Genomic DNA, 18,402 nt, shown 5'->3' with positions numbered 1-18,402 from the left:
TGTGTCTATGTATTTATTTCTAATAAAGTATTTTTTCTCTCTGTGGTGTCTTTTTTGACCCTTTACAGTATATTCTTAATAGCAGGATTAAACTTGGCCTGACATTAAGAATCTCAGGCTTAATACTAGCTGGTAAAACAAAGTTGCTATTAACCCCTTATTATCCAGTGAGCCACCCGGCACCAGTGCCGCTGGGAGAGTTGGATACGGCACCAGAAGATTTGTACTGCAATTTGTAGCAGGGAAGAGGGCCGAGAAAGCTTGGACCACCCTGCGCTGAGGATTCCAATCCCCACCTGCCTAGCTGTGCCTGGCTGGACACAAAAATTGTGCGAAGCCCACGTCATTTTTTTTTTTTTAATTATTTCATGAAATTCATCAAATAATTAAAAAAGGGCTTCCCTATATTTTTGGTTTCAAGCCTGTTACAAATAGGCAGCTGGGGGTTGGAGGCAGCTCGTACCTGCCTGCTGTACCTGGCTAGCATACAAAAATATGGCAAAGCCCACGTCATTTTTTTTTTTTTAGTTTTTTGGCAAAAAAGATACGGGCATCTGGCAGATTAGGATAAGGTGGTATATATCCCATTTGCCAGTCGGGTCCCACCGTGCTGCAGATGACAAAGGAGCTGCTGGCAACCCAAAGCAGAATACAGAGCTGGGTGGCTGTGAAATAACACAGGAGACCTGGAAACCGGTCATGTGTGCAGGGACACGTCAGACCGGACGACAACCCAGCTAGAGTTTCGGTTTACCTGTGGTGCTACACTGACCACGTGTGCCGAGAACACATCAGGCCAGGTGGTGACCAGGTAGCGTTGACCGGAAGACCGCCGCAAAGGCACACTGTTGGCCACATGTGTACAACACGTCAGACCGAGCAGTCCCCCGATTAGCATTTCTGGACATCGGGGCTCTCAACTGGCCACGTGTGTACAGGACACGTCAGGCCAGGTGGTCACACCGGTAGCGTTGACTGGGAAGCCGTTACGAAGAGAACAGGTGGCGCAGCAGCTGCAGCCCAGTTGACTCCACTGGGCTGCACTAGCAGGACTGGACGGTAGGAGGTGGGAGCCCGGTGCCTGACCCTACCGTGCTGAGCCACGGGTGTCTTGACGTGACAAGCACCGGACATCTAACCCTGCCTACCGCTTCCAGTCTAGTGGTTATGGCCACAAAGAGACTCAGTGCATGAAGGGGTGCACAAAGCAATGGCAGAAGTGAAGACTGCGCACCTCCATGTTGTCTCCAGCCCCTTTTCTAACCTAGGTCCGCCCCAAACCCAGGGTGGACCACAATGGCATCTCCAGGGGCCAATAGCGCAGTACCACATCATCAGTGACATCACCAGCGGCCTATCTGGAACCGCCACGTCACTGATGATCTCATGACAGCCACGCCCCAAACACCTCACCAGTCATCGTCTGACGACCAATTGTGGGGTGCCAGGTCATAGGGGTGCGCCTCAGCGAGCCAGTCCGGAGTGGCCACATCATCAGGACATCTGATGCCTGCCGGCCTATCGGGGCTTGCTACCTCACGGACATGCCCAGTGAGGTCATTACTGGACCTAGCCTCTGATGCACTACGTGCCTGAGCATGCTCAGTAGCCTGAACAACAGTCTCAGAAATCAGACTATCTGCCTGAGCATGCTCAGTAGGCACAACACAGGACTTAGACATGGCACGATGTCCAAGTACCTGTGCAAAGAGGCTTTTCGCACTAAGTGTAGGAGTATGCTCAGTAGCCTGAACCGAGGACTTAGCCTCAGAAATGGCACTATCAGCATGCTCACTAGGCAAAACACTGGACATAGGCTCTGGCTGGGGTAAATTGACACACCCATGCGCACTAGCCGCCTCTCCACACTTAGCCGTGGAGGAAGAAGCAGCCAGCTGAATGACCCGAGGCATGGCCAAAAACGACGGCCGGCCCCTGGGCCCACCTGGAACTGCAGCAGGCTGCTTGTGGCTACAGCGCCGCTGATTCGCAACAAAGGGCTTCCTTGGGTTTTCCATTGGCAGTGAAGGTACCAGCAAGCAGTGGAGGTTAGCATCCAGTAGCTGCTTGGATTACCCGCAGCTAGCAATAGAAAATGTAGCGGGAGCCCATGCATTTTTTTAAATTATTTTTTTTAAATAACTAAAAAAAAAATTTAAAAATGGTAAAAAAGCCATGGCAGGCAGATGGGGGTGGCAGCCTGCAACCGTCTGCTTTATGTGCACTGAGAATCAAAAATACCGAGGAGTGCTATCTAATTTTTTGATTATTTTTATACAACTATATATTGTGTACAATATACAGTACAGACCAAAAGTATGAACACACCTTCTCTAGAACAACTGTTAAGAGGAGACTTTGTTCAGCAGGCCTTCATGGTAAAATAGCTGCTAGGAAACCACTCCTAAGGACAGGCAACAAGCAGAAGAGACTTGTTTGGGCTAAAGAACACAAGGAATGGACATTAGACCAGTGGAAATCTGTGCTTTGGTCTGATGCGTCCAAATTTGAGATCTTTGGATCCAACCACCGTGTCTTTGTAGAAAAGGTGAACGGATGGACTCTACATGGCTGGTTCCCACTGTGAAGCATGAAGGAGGAGGTGTGATGGTGTGGGGGTGCTTTGCTGGTGACACTGTTAGGGATTTATTCAAAATTGAAGGCATGCAGAACCAGCATGCCTACCGCAGCATCTTGCAGCAGCATGCTATTCCATCTGGTTTGCGTTTAGTTGGACCATCATTTATTTTTCAACAGGACAATCACCCCAAACACACCTCCAGGCTGTGTAAGGGCTATTTGACTAAGAAGGAGACCTGAACCGAATAAAGATGGTTTGGGGTGAGCTGGACCGCAGAGTGAAGGCAAAAGGGCCAACAAGTGCTAAGGATCTCTGGGAACTCCTTCAAGACTGTTGGAAAACTATTTCCGGTGACTACCTCTTGAAGCTCATCAAGAGAATGCGAAGAGTGTGCAAAGTAGTAATGAAAGCAAAGGGTGGCTACTTTGAAGAACCTAGAATATAAGACATTTTCAGTTGTTTCACACTTTAAGTATATCATTCCACATGTTTAATTCATAGTTTTGAGACCTTCAATGTGAATCTACAATTTTCAGAGTCCTGAAAATAAAGAAAACTCTTTGAATGAGAAGGTATGTCCAAATGTTCGGTCTGTACTGTATATATATATATATTTTATATATGACCACTACAAAATTTTCAGTTTTTCTGATTTTTCTCTTTATACAGTTAGGTCCAGAAATATTTGGACAGTGACACAAGTTTTGTTATTTTAGCTGTTTACAAAAACATGTTCAGAAATACAATTATATATATAATATGGGCTGAAAGTGCACACTCCCAGCTGCAATATGAGAGTTTTCACATCCAAATCGGAGAAAGGGTTTAGGAATCATAGCTCTGTAATGCATAGCCTCCTCTTTTTCAAGGGACCAAAAGTAATTGGACAAGGGACTCTAAGGGCTGCAATTAACTCTGAAGGCGTCTCCCTCGTTAACCTGTAATCAATGAAGTAGTTAAAAGGTCTGGGGTTGATTACAGGTGTGTGGTTTTGCATTTGGAAGCTGTTGCTGGGACCAGACAACATGCAGTCTAAGGAACTCTCAATTGAGGTGAAGCAGAACATCCTGAGGCTGAAAAAAAAGAAAAAATCCATCAGAGAGATAGCAGACATGCTTGGAGTAGCAAAATCAACAGTCGGGTACATTCTGAGAAAAAAGGAATTGACTGGTGAGCTTGGGAACTCAAAAAGGCCTGGGCGTCCACGGATGACAACAGTGGTGGATGATCGCCGCATACTTTCTTTGGTGAAGAAGAACCCGTTCACAACATCAACTGAAGTCCAGAACACTCTCAGTGAAGTAGGTGTATCTGTCTCTAAGTCAACAGTAAAGAGAAGACTCCATGAAAGTAAATACAAAGGGTTCACATCTAGATGCAAACCATTCATCAATTCCAAAAATAGACAGGCCAGAGTTAAATTAGCTGAAAAACACCTCATGAAGCCAGCTCAGTTCTGGAAAAGTATTCTATGGACAGATGAGACAAAGATCAACCTGTACCAGAATGATGGGAAGAAAAAAGTTTGGAGAAGAAAGGGAACGGCACATGATCCAAGGTACACCACATCCTCTGTAAAACATGGTGGAGGCAACTTGATGGCATGGGCATGCATGGCTTTCAATGGCACTGGGTCACTTGTGTTTATTGATGACATAACAGCAGACAAGAGTAGCCGGATGAATTCTGAAGTGTACCGGGATATACTTTCAGCCCAGATTCAGCCAAATGCCGCAAAGTTGATCGGACGGCGCTTCATAGTACAGATGGACAATGACCCCAAGCATACAGCGAAAGCTACCCAGGAGTTCATGAGTGCAAAAAAGTGGAAAATTCTGCAATGGCCTAGTCAATCACCAGATCATAACCCAATTGAGCATGCATTTCACTTGCTCAAATCCAGACTTAAGACGGAAAGACCCACAAACAAGCAAGACCTGAAGGCTGCGGCTGTAAAGGCCTGGCAAAGCATTAAGAAGGAGGAAACCCAGCGTTTGGTGATGTCCATGGGTTCCAGACTTAAGGCAGTGATTGCCTCCAAAGGATTCGCAACAAAATATTGAAAATAAAAATATTTTGTTTGGGTTTGGTTTATTTGTCCAATTACTTTTGACCTCCTAAAATGTGGAGTGTATGTAAAGAAATGTGTACAATTCCTACAATTTCTATCAGATGTTTTTGTTCAAACCTTCAAATTAAACGTTACAATCTGCACTTGAATTCTGTTGTAGAGATTTCATTTCAAATCCAATGTGGTGGCATGCAGAGCCCAACTCACGAAAATTGTGTAACTGTCCAAATATTTCTGGTCCTAACTGTAGGTACATTTTTGAGTAAAATTTAAATTTTAAAATTATACCTATAAAGAGAAAAATCAGAAAAACTGAAAATTTTGCAGTGCTCTCTTAATGTTTGCCATATATATATAGATTATATATATATATATATATATATATATATATATATATATATATATATATATATACATATATATATATATATATATATATAGATAGAGAGAGAGAGAGAGAGTACACAATATATAGTTGTATAAACATAAATAAATAATGTAAATAAATGACGCAGCGCTCCACGATATTTTTGATTCTCAGCGCAGATAAAGTGGATGGCTACAGGCTGCTACTCCCATCTGCCTGGCATTACCTTGACTAGCAATCAAAATACAAGGAAGCCCATTAATTTTTTTTTATTTAAAAAAATAATTAAAAAAAAAAAAAATGAGTGGGCTCCCGCCGTATTTTGATCGCCAGTCAGTTAAAGCAAGGTAGCTGAGGGCTGGGATTCTCCGCAGCTTGCAGCTGCCCCTGGAAATGGTGCATTGTTTCTTAGCGCCATTTCCAGGTGCTTTACCTTCCTCGTTCAGCGGCCCTGGTGTCGGTTGGCTTGCTGGGTAATAAAGGGGTTAAAACCAGCTTTGTATTTTCAATTGGTACTAAGCCCAAAATTCATGGTGTCACGCCAAATTAGACATGGCTACCATGAATTTCTAGTAAACAGTAAGAAAAAACACAACACACGGAAATGTTTTTTTATTAGAAATAAAACAGCAAAAACATTTAGAGACTCCATCTTTTTTTATAAAAACAATCCTTAGTCGAACATAATCCACAGGGACAGCAATTTCAATGTCAGCTTCATCACTCTGTACAGACATAGTCTATACACAGTGAGAAGCAGAGAGCATTGTCAGCTCTGCTACATCTCTCTGTACAGAGCAAGAAGCAGCCTGACAGTGACGGTATGATTGCACTTGCGTATCGCATTGCATCACCCCTCACCTGACGCTTTCAGGACAGGAGCGCTTCAATTGCATGGAAATACAGGCAGCTGACCCGCTCCTGTGGGGAGATTGTGCGCCGTGATGCATGCGACACTCCACAGTGACAATGAAAGTTCAGTTACCAGGACCTTTGATGATGTCATAATCATGTGACCAGTCTGTAAGCCTATCAGCATTCACAACAGAATGGTCACATGCTATGACGTCAGTGAAGGTCCTCTAAGTCGGTGCTGGTTACCAGCGGTACAGCAATGATCAGACTCGGAAGCAGGAGCGGCCGGGAGTCTGGAAGACACGTCACAGGACCTGTAAGGATAATGACAAATGTTTTTTAATAATGTGCTTTTTTTTTTTTACAGTCTCTGGACCCGATCTGTAACACTAGCTTCCCAGGAAAGCTTGTGATTGGGATCGTGTACACGATAACTATGTGATCGGTATGATCCCCGATCTTTACAGATCGGGATCGCCCATCCCTACTTACCATCAACTGATGACACCAACAAAGCACCCTGTAAATGTTGAACAGCTTGCTGCAGGAAATTTCCTGCTAATACGGAATCAAGGAAATCCATCTCAACAAACCAGGTATCATCATATGACTTGGACACAGACAGAATCAACGAAAGAGAGGAGTTACTTTCCTCCAGGGCCTAGAGTTAGGAGTTACCCGTCTTCCTTGGACAGGAATAGATGAGATGTTCCGTGTTACCGCAATAGAAGAACAGTCTCTTAGCACAATGGTGTTCCTGTCATTGTTTGGAGAGCCTGACTGCATTGGTCCAGGAGTGGTAGTGGAAGTGGGAAGCGAGTGGCCTCTGTAAAGGATGGAGCCAGACACACTGGTTTCTTGTCCCACAGCACCTCTCTGGTCTGTTCCTGGAACCTGAGATCGATCCAAGTAACCAAGGAGATTAGATCATATAGAGTAGCGGGAATGCCATGACCTGCCAGTTCATCCTTAATCCTCCCGGAGAGACCCTCTCAGAATGTAACTACCAACACCTCATTGAGGAAAAGGTGTAGAACTGAACTCCATTGTCAGACTACCACTAGGAGGCGCAGACACTCTGGCAGGAAAACTAACCTCACTGTAATATTACAGAAGCCCACCAGAGGTCGCCAAACTAATAGTCAGAGAAATCAAACAGAAATGGGTCAATGCTTGGAACAGGGACCAAAACTAATCACATTCAAGAACAGAGCCGAGGTCGGATACCGGGAAGCAAGCTACACAGGAGAAACACCAGGGAGGACCGAAGACCGGGTAACTGGTTAAACTGGGGAAATACAGAGGTAAGACAGGGCAGAACAGACGGAGGAAGGAGAAAGCAGGGACAGAGGAGGTTAGGCAGGGTTGGAGGGACCGAGGTCATGCAGGGGAGGCGGGACCAAGGTCAGGCAAGGCCGGAGAGATGGGGGTCGGGCAGGTCAGGGGTCAGGATAAAAGCACCGGATAGCAGACAAACAGAGCAGAGTAATTATCACAGAAATTAATAAAGCGAAGTTTTTACTATTTGGACATGGATGCTGGATTTTTCTCTCTACTCCTTGGATTTGCCTTCCATCCGTGCACCGTCCCAGGATTGTCTCCATATTGTGGTGAGCTGGATTTTTTCCTTTTGTTTACTTCTCACAGGAGTAGCGTGAATCCAAGCTGGAAATATCACTGGCGGTGTCCAGGACACAGCAGCACCAAGATAAAGTGGCGTGACCCCCGGAATGAGGCCAGAACAAACAGGCCCATCCCGGAGGCAGGATACATGCTCCAGCTCAGGAATGGCAAAGTCGTGCATGAATTATGACATCCATATTGTCCTAAAGTCTTACTACTCTGTTGCAGCCTGAGAAGGGATGATGCTGCAGAGGCGACCCGACCCGGCTCGTACAATAACTTGCGTAAAGCCCCCAGGAAAGCCTGCAGGTCCGAGACAACAGGATCTCCTTTCTCTCTTCCCAAGTAGGTCATTAATACAGTCACTTTGGGCCGGTCAGAGGTGAACTGGTGGTACAGCAGTTCAAAGTGCAGCACGTACTCATTGATGAACCTTTGGTATAGTTTAGGTTCACCGCAAAATCGTGGTGGAGCAGACAGACGTAGACTGACTCCGGGTACCTGGGTTACAGGCTGGGTATTCACTGCTAAAGTTGCTGCAACATGGGCTGGTGTAGGAGAAGTGGCCTGAGCATTGCATGGGACACTCACCAACCGCAGCAAGGTCAGGATTTGATCTGGCTTTTCACATTGGCAGGTCATCTCCAAACCGCACAAAGCAACCTCAGAAGCAATCACCTGTTATGTCTGAAAGACTCCACCTCTCCAAACCAGATGAGACAAGTTGGCACTAACTGAAGAGCCTATATAGGAGAAGAGTAGGTATGACTGGTTCTCTTTCAGCAAAGTATTAAATCTTGCTAACCTGCTCGAGAACAACTAGCCTTTGTGTCGATGCCACTTGTCTCCCTGCACTGATCCCAACCATCTTTTAAGTTCACAGGAAGCATGCAAGAATCTGTGGATTCCTCAGACTACACCGCTGCCATCACAGTTGGCGACGTTTGAGAAAACCACGTTGTGATATTTAGGATAATTCTGCAAAAAAAAGTGGAAATTGTACATAACAAAGTCACATACTGTAAGTCACAAGTGTACACCACCGGATAAACCACTAGAAAAATCATGTTAATAATTCTGCGAATAAAAAAATTACTTGTTAAACTAACAAAAACTAAATGACTTAACTGTATTTTTGGTCCGGAAAGGTCAAAATTCCGTGGACCTTGTGCTATAAGAATCGGTTATAATTTGTTACTGTGGACTGACTAATATGTCCCGCTTCAGTGACTTGTCTTGACCCGAGGCTCAATAACAGCTTCTGTCTTGAGATGATTACTTACGTAACATTACAGAAGACATGCATTCTTTAGCTGCTACACAGTGTCAAGCACATTTCTAACTGATGAAGTATTATCCCAAAGTGAAAACCATATAAATACCTACATAGTAAGTATACAAAAATAGGACACTCATTCGCTACCCGTATCTTCGGTAAGACAATAAAGACAAAAACATTATATTCAGCTGATACACCATTTTTGTACTGAAGATTGCTCCACAATATCATAAGCTTCAGGGTAAGTATTAAGACCAAAGTGGGGGTTTAGTACACAGAGGTCTTGAAGAGCCCACCAATTCCATAGCTGTATATTGACATCAATTTTTGCCATGTACAAAGATACTGTTTGTCCACTTTAGGAAAATATGCAGCTGGCCCCCTGAAATTAGCTCTTATGCTAAGAGAAACCCTTCTCGGGGACCACAGTGCTAAGGTCAGCAGCCACATTTTGGCTGGCTGCCGGCCCTTTAAGCTCCTATAGCACTCTAATGACGCATGCACTGAAGGACATACTTTGCGGGTTAGAGTTAACACGCAATCCGCTCCCTTCACACAGATGAAGACAGCAGCGGCAGCCCCAGCCTCCCTAGTAATGTATATGCCCAAGCCACTCCCATGATTGATATGACCCAATTTACACAGTATCGAGTACAAACAAAAACAAGGAATAGGCAGAATGAAAGTATATGTATGTGTGAAACCTGTTTGTGGCGATAAAATATAAATTGTCACATACACATATGTCTACCAAGGGGAAAAAAGCATTGACTGCCTCCTATTGGCTGCTGTCACTTTATGAACCACTGCCTACATGATGATGCCATACCCTGATGAAGGTAACTACCGAAACACATGTGGTGGACACTTGTGCTTCAGGCCTACTACAGGAAATCAGTGTCATGCTGCCACCAGGGGGAGCCAGAGCTCTGCAGCAGAAGACACTACACAGAGCAACGAGAACCAAGAAGTAAATACACAGCGTTCTCATACACAGCCTCACAGCACAGCTGAGAAGCAGAACTGCAGGGCATGCGAGGAATAGTCAGGCAGGCTGGATCAAACACCGTATGGGTAGAAGCAGGACCGGAGGAACGAGCAGAAGCGGAGTCAAAGTCCGGCCAAGGTCAGTACCGGAGGAAGCATCCGAGTGGGGAAATAGGAGAGGGGACAGAGGACAGGAGGGACGACCAGGGGAAGGAACACAGACAAGAGCACGGGGGCACAGAAACAGACAGATCAGGATATCACTCACAGGACCAGCAATCACAGGTAAAGCAGTGCTAAACTTATAGCCGGCGCTGGTTCACTGGAAATGTCAGCTTTTAGGGTATGTGCGCACGTTGCTTTTTACCTGCTTTTTACCTGCTTTTTTGCTGCTTTTTCTTCTGCGCTGTTTAATGCCAAAATGGATGTGTTCTTCTATTCAAGCAAAGTCTATGGGAATTTGGGTTTCTTGTTCACACTATTGTTGTTCAAAATGCTGCCTTTTTGTGGCAGAACTTTGGTCAAAAACTCAGCTTTGCAGTGCAAAACCCAAATGGCAAAAACAATTGACATGTTGCTTCTTTGAAAAGCTGAGTTTTTGACCAAAGTTCTGCCACAAAAAGGCAGCATTTTGAACAACATAGTGTGAACAAGAAACCCAAATTCCCATAGACTTTGCTTGAATAGAAGAACACATCCATTTTGGCATTAAACAGCGCAGAAGAAAAAGCAGCAAAAAAGCAGGTAAAAAGCAGGTAAAAAGCAACGTGCGCACATACCCTTAAGGCATCCAGGGTCCGGAAGTGAGGCCCGAGAGAAGGCGCCACCCCCTAGCCATGTGAACGGGGAGGCGAACCATGACAATCAGCCTATTCAGCCACTGCAATTTATTTATAAGCAATATATAAGCATATACATAATTTACCTTTTGGGTAATCTCAGTTACGACCATTAGGGTATTATGTGTATCAATTTATACCTATAGGCATTCTTTGCACATTCTGTTTTTGATATGCTTTTAAAAAGGCCATTTATTTAGTGTGTGTGCTTATTCTTCTGCTTTTCCACTGCACAGCATCTTGTGTTTTCACAAAAGATTTTTTGCAATATCTCCACTTTGTGCACACTATTTATTGCCCTTACATTGGATTTCCCCGTTTTGGTTTCCCCAGTGATGTATATTCCGCAGCGTCTCCTGTAATGCGTATATACTGCAGCCCCATGTTTCCTGTCATGCATATACTGCAGCTCCCACGTCTCCTGTGAAGTACACTGCCTTGCGCACGTTTTTGACCCCCTTGAATTTTTCAACCTTTTCCCACATTTCAGGCTTCAAACATAAAGATAAAAATGTTAATGTTATGGTGAAGAATCAACAAGTGGGACACAATTGTGAAGTTGAACGAAATTTATTGCTTATTTTAGACTTTTATAAAAAATAATAAACTGAAAATTGTGACGTGCAATATTATTCGTCCCCTTTAAGTTAATACTTTATAGCGCCACCTTTTGCTGCGATTACAGCTGCAAGTCGCTTGGGGTATGTCTCTATCAGTTTTGCACATCGAGAGACTGAAACTCTTGCCCATTCTTCCTTTGCCAGCAGCTCGAGCTGAGTGATGATGGATGGAGAGCGTTTGTGAACAGCAGTTTTCAGCTCTTTCCACAGATTCTCGATTGGATTCAGGTCTGGACTTTGACTTGGCCATTCTAACACCTGGACACGTTTACTTGTGAACCATTCCATTGTAGATTTTGCTTTATGTTTTGGATCATTGTCTTGTTGGAAGATAAATCTCCGTTCCAGTCTCAGGTCTTTTGCAGACTCCAACAGGTTTTCTTCAAGAATGGTCTTCTATTTCCATCTTCCCATCAATTTTAACCATCTTGCCCGTCCCTGTTGAAAAAAAAGCAGGCCCAAACTATGATGCTGCCACCACCATGTTTGACAGTGGGGATGGTGTGTTCAGGGTGATGAGCTGTGTTGCTTTTACGCCGAGCATATCAATTGGCATTGTGCCAAAAAAAGTTTGATTTTGGTTTCATCTGACCAGAGCACCTTCTTCCACATGTTTGGTGTGTCTCCCAGGTGGCTTGTGGCAAACTTTAAACAACACTTTTATGGATTTCTTTGAGAAATGGATTTCTTCTTGCCGCTCTGCCATAAAGGCCAGATTTGTGCAGTGTACGACTGTATGATTGTTGTCCTATGGACAGACTCTCCCACCTCAGCTGTAGATCTCTGCATTTCATCCACAGTGATCATGGGCCTATTTGCTGCATCTCTGATCAGTCTTCTTGTTTGAGATGAAATTTTAGAGGGACGGCCAGGTCTTGGTAGATTTGCAGTGGTATGATACTCCTTCCGTTTCAATATGATCACTTGCACAGTGCTTCTTGGGATGTTTAAAGTTGTGGAAATCTTTCTGTAACCAAATCCGGCTTTAAACTTCTCTACAACAGTATCACGGACCTGCCTGTTGTGTTCCTTGGTCTTAATGATGCTATCTGTGCTTTAAACAGAACACTGAGACTATCACAGAGCAGGTGCATTTATACGGAGTCTATATTACACACAGGTGGTGTCATGATCCCGGCCGGCTTTTCCCTGCTGCTGGTTACACCCAGCTCTGGCCTGGTCATGTCATGGGTTAACTTCCCTTGCCTGTTCTGGATCCCAGGACGCTATATATTGCCTCTCTACCTATGGCTCAGTGCCAGTGATATTCCTGCCTTGCAGCGTATATACTGGCTCTGGTGAGTGTTCCTGATCTGTTCTGCCTCCCTGCTTCTGTGTCCTAACTTTGACCCTCCCCCGCTTATCTGCCTGTCTCAGCCCCTGACTTCCCTCTCCTGTCTGTTTGTGTTTCCTTCTGCATACCTGATCTCCCGGCTTCTGACTCGGTTCTGCTTTCTGACTTTGATATTGATCCTCCCTTTGCAGTGACTCGACTTTCCTGGATAGACCCTGATTGTTTGACTACTCTTTTGCCCTCTGGTGATTTGGTTGTTAACATTGCTGAAGTTACTTTGCTATACTTCAGCTGCCTTTCTGTTGCAACCTAAGAGTACGCTCACACAAGCGTATGACTCGCACGAATGCAATGTGAAAAAATCTCACATTGCACTCTGACCAATGTTAGTCAATAAATTGGAGCAGATGGTCAGTCTTTTTCTCATACAGATTCTGGATGCCAATACAAGCCAATGGTTGTGAGAAAAAAAAACGGACAGCACATGGACCATCCTAGTGACATCCGTTTTTATGGATACAAAATTATTCTGTAGCAGAGACAATAGTCCGGCAAATGACTGTAAATAAATAATGGTTGCTGAAAAAAAACAACGGATTGCACACGGACAGCACACCGAGGACAAGTGTGAAAAAAATTGTCCTGCTCTTCTGGATGAAAGTGGGGGGGAACGTTTTTATACACTTGTGTGACTCCAGCCTTATTGTTGCAAAACATGCTGATGACATTGGTTACGTAAGAATTTCTAAACTACCGAAGGTGCCAGTGAGCACTGTTGGGGCCATAATCTGTAAGTGAAAAGAACAAGATATAACCATAAACCGGTCACGATCAGGTGCTCCCTACAAAATTTCAGACAGAGGAGTGAAAAGAATTAGAAAAGTTGTCCAAGAGCCAATAATCGCCTTTGGAGAGCTACATAAAGACCTGGAATCAACAAGTACAATTGTCTTAAAGAAAACAATAAGTAATACACTTAAGGTACCGTCACACATAACGAGATCGCTAGCGAGATCGCAGCTGAGTCACGGTTTCTGTGACGCAGTAGCGATCCCGTTAGCGATCCTGTTATGTGTGACACCTACCAGCGATCAGGCCCCTACTGTGAGATCTCTAGTCGTTGAAGAATGGTCCAGGCCATTTTCTTCAAAGGCGAAGTCCTGCTGGGCAGGACACATCGCTGTGTTTGACACTGTGTGACAGGGTCACAGTGACTGCTGAGATCGTTATACAGGTCGCTACTGCGACCTGTATTGTTCCTGCATCGCTGGCAAGATCTGACTGTGTGACATCTCATCTGCGACCTCTCAGCGACTTACCTGCGATCCCTATCAGGTCGCATCATTTTCGGGATCGCTGGTAAGTCGTTGTGTGTGACTGGGCCTTTAAACTCCATGGCCTGTATGCATGCTCACTATGCCGGACTCCACTGCTGAACAAAAAGCATGTTCAAGAGCGACTAAAGTTTGCTCAAAAAGTCTGAAATACTGGAGAAAATAATCTGGTCAGAAGAGACCAAAATTTAACTTTTTGTATGCCATAATACACGTAGTGTTTGGAGGCCAAAAGGCACTGCATATCACCTCAAAATCACCAAACCAATAGTGTTTGGATGTGGAAACATCATGGTGTGGGACTGTTTTTCACGATGCGGCACTGGCAAACTTCATTTAATTGAAGGAAGGATGAATGGATAAATGTACAGAGACATTCTTGATAAAAATCTGCTATCTTCCAGGATGATGAAGATGAAACGAGGGTGGACAATTCAGCTAGGCAATGATCCCAAACACACTGCCAAGGAAATTCTAAATTGGTTGCAGAGAAAGAAGTCCTCTTCTGGGTCACATGACGACTATTCCGACTGGATTCTATATGTAAGCTTGAAATTGCTATTACAATGTAAGCATATAGAAGCTCGTTATGATGCTCCATAGCCACTTCTGGCTCACACATAGGGGCAGAACTTCAGCCTTGTGACTCAAGAGGACTGGAGCGATGCTGGAAACCAGGGAACAAGGTGATTGGTGAATGTATTAATACACCTACATTACACTACATATGCATGGATGATGGGGTAAGAGCAAATGAAGAACCGCACTCGTCCGCTGTGCTGGATGTAGTTTATTCAAAACTCGTGCAGGGTGTAGGGCTGGAGACACACTGTGAGCTGGCTCCTCCAAAACGAACGACGGCCGTTTCGCCCACTGATTGGACCCGTGGAAGCCCAATCAGTGGGCGAAACGGCCGTCGTCCGTTTTGGAGGAGCCAGCTCAAGTGCGTCTCCAGCCCTACACCCTGCACGAGTTTTGAATAAACTACATCCAGCACAGCGGAAGAGTGCGGTTCTTCATTTGCTCTTACCCCATCATCCATGGACTTCTCCTTGTGACGGGCACCCCGCTTCTGGACTCTTGGTTGTTCCCAGCTCTCCGTTCGGGCACAGGCGATACCGCAGGTAACCCGCGGTGGTGCAGGACCTTATTCTTTATATTGCTATAGTACACTACATATGCATTCACACAGGTTTAGGTCATAAAAATTTGTAATGGGAGTGTTTCTTTAAGGCTAAGTTCACATTTCCGTTGTTTTAAATCCATCAGCAACGGATCAGTCATTTTTTAAATGTCAACTGACGCAACAGATGTGTTTTTCACAGGATTCCTTTCACAGGAATCCTGTGAAAAAACTTATCCATTGCGTCTGTTACATCCGCTGTGCGTCCGTTTTTTGATGGATCAGTCATGATTTGTTTGTGTTTGGGATAGCCCAGTGCCAAACATGCTGGGCATGCTCAGTAGAGCATGACGGAATCCAGCGCTGGATTCCGTCATAAGACAGATTACGACGGAATCCAGCACCATAGACATACATTACAAGCGTGACGGATGGCGACGGATTCCTGCGCGGTGCGTTAATTTGGACGGCCCGAAAAACGTTACATTCTGCGTTGCTCCCTCCCGGCGGTCAGTCAAAAAATGACTGACCATGGCGCAGCGGATGCAACGCAAGGTAATCAGTTGCAATCCGCCACTAATACAAGTCTATGGGACACAACGGAATCCGCTAAACGGATTGCGTTGTTTACCATAGCCGTGGATTGTGACTGATACATTTTAATAGAAATGTGAACCTAGCCTGAGAAAAGTGAGGCTTGTAGTTCCTTAGAACTGTGTTGATGCTCTCTTGGTTAAACATTGGTAGGTCAGCCAATGTTGGGAAGTTTCCTAACCACAGGTTTTCTCTGTGAATATTGAACAGGGAACCTTGAGAAATAATCTGTACCTGCTGATAAAAGGGTAATCTGAAATCAGATCCTTTTGTTTGGAGCAGTGATAAGCCATGTCCAGGGGAGTCTACAGTTCTCCAGTGGATAAAGCCTAGGTCACACGTAGCGACGCAGCAGCGATCACAACGACGATCTGACCTTATCAGGATCGCTGCTGCGTCGTTACATGGTCGCTGGTGAGCTGTCAAACAGGCAGATCTCACCAGCGACCAGCCCCCAGCCAGCAGCGATGCGTGGAAGCGATGCTGCGCTTGGTAACTAAGGTAAATATCGGGTAACCAAGCAAAGTGCTTCGCTTGGTTACCCGATATTTACCTTGGTTACCAGCGCACACCGCTTAGCGCTGGCTCCCTGCACTCGTAGCCAGAGTACACATCGGGTTAATAAGCAAACCGCTTTGCTTATAGTTACCCAATGTGTACCTTAGCTACGTGTGCAGTGAGCAGGCAGCCGGCTTCAAGAAGCTGCGGACGCTGGTAACCAAGGGAAGGGCTTCTTGGTTACCAGCGTCCGTAGAAGCCGGCTCCCTGTTCCCTGCACATTCAGTTAGTTGCTCTGTCGCTGTCACACACAGCGATGTGTGCTTCACAGCGGGAGAGCAACGATCAAAAAATAGTCCACGACATTCAGCAACAACAGGCGACCTCACAGCAGGGGCCAGGTCGTTGCTGGATGTCACACACAGCGAGATCGCTAGCAAGGTCGCTGCTACGTCACAGAAAATGGTGACTTAGCAGCGACGTCGTCATTGCTGTCGTTGTGTGTGACATGACCATAACACAGGGCCACTATTCATGACATTTTCTCATAGAAACGAAATTAACAAACTAACCCATTTACTATGGTGAGACACGCCTGCTTTCTGTCATGGCGTCCTTCATGTTACCAGACTGACCCCCTCGACGCACTGGCTCCCTTCAGGCACACTGGCCATCTCCCCACCTGGCACCCTCAGTGGCCCACTCCACGCACTGGCACCCTCAGTCGCACCCTCCACACACTGGTTCCCTCTGCATACTGGCTCCCTCAGTGGCCCCTCCCCTCAATGGCTCCCTCCGTTCACTGCCCTATCAGCGCACTGGTCCTTTCTGCACACTGGCTCTCTCCGCACACTCACCCCGCAGTGACCACCTCAACACACTGGCTCCCTTCGTGGCCTCCTCCGCACACTGGCTCCCTTAGTGGCCCCCTCCGCTCAATTGCTCTCTCCCCTGTCAGCGCACTGGCCCTCTCCGCACTCTGACTCCCTCAGTGGCCCCCTCCGCGCACTACCCAGTCAGCGCACTGACCCTCTCCGCACACTGGCCCCCTCCACACACTGGATCCCTCAGTGGCCCCCTCCGCGCACTGCCCCCTCAGTGGCCACCTGAGCACACTGGCACCCTCAGTGGCCAACTCAGCACACTGGCCCCTCTGTACACTGGTCCTTTCCAAGCACTAGCCCCATCAGTGGCCACCTCAGTACACTAGCCCCTCCCCACAGTGCCCCCCTCTGTGGCTACCTCATCAGACTGAACTCCCTCCTTGTGCACTGCCCCCCCTCCACACACTGGCCACCTCAGTACACTACTAGCCCCCTCCACACACTGGACCCCCTTAGTGGCCCCCTCCGAGCACTGGACCCCATCCGAGCATTGGGCCCCTCCCTGAACTACCCCACTCAGTGGCCTCCTCTGCACACTGGCCCTCTCCGCACACTGGCTCCCTCAGTGGCCCCCTCTGCGCACTACCCCGACGGCGCACTGGCCCTCTCCGCACACTCCCCCCTCAGTGGCCACCTCAGCACACTGGCCCCCTCATTGGCCCACTTCGTACACTGGCCCCCTATGCACAATGAACCCCCGTCAGTGGCTACCTCAGTACACTAGCCCCCTCAGTGCACTGGCCCCCTCAGTGGTTCCTTCCCTGCACACTGCCCCCCTCAGTGGCCACCTCAGTACACTAGCCCCCTCCGAGCACTGGCCCCATCAGTGGCCACCTCAGCACACTGGCCGCCTCTTTGCGCACTGCCCCCCTCAGTGGCCACCTCAGCACACTGGCCCCCTCTTTGCGCACTGCCCCCCTCAGTGGCCACCTCAGCACAATGGCCCCCTCAGTGGTTCCCTCCCTGCACACTGCCCCCCTCAGTGGCCATCTCCGCACACTGCCGCCCCTCAGTGGCCACCTCAGCACACTGCCGCCCCTCAGAGGCCATCTCCGCACACTGCCGCCCCTCAGAGGCCACCTCAGCACACTGCCGCCCCTCAGAGGCCACCTCAGCACACTGCCGCCCCTCAGAGGCCACCTCAGCACACTGCCGCCCCTCAGAGGCCATCTCCGCACACTGCCGCCCCTCAGTGGCCACCTCCGCACACTGGTCCCCTCAGTAGCCACCTCAGCACACTGCCGCCCCTCAGTGGCCACCTCCGCACACTGGTCCCCTCAGTAGCCACCTCAGCACACTAGCTCCCTCCGCGCAGTGGCCACCTCAGCACACTGCCCCCCTCAGTGGCCACCTCAGCACACTAGCTCCCTCCGCGCAGTGGCCACCTCAGCACACTGCCGCCCCTCAGTGGCCACCTCCGCACACTAGCTCCCTCCGCGCAGTGGCCACCTCA

This window comes from Anomaloglossus baeobatrachus, chromosome 1, assembly GCF_048569485.1.
Source record: "Anomaloglossus baeobatrachus isolate aAnoBae1 chromosome 1, aAnoBae1.hap1, whole genome shotgun sequence".
Classification (NCBI taxonomy): Eukaryota; Metazoa; Chordata; class Amphibia; order Anura; family Aromobatidae; genus Anomaloglossus; species Anomaloglossus baeobatrachus.
This window is presented reverse-complemented; position numbering follows the sequence as displayed.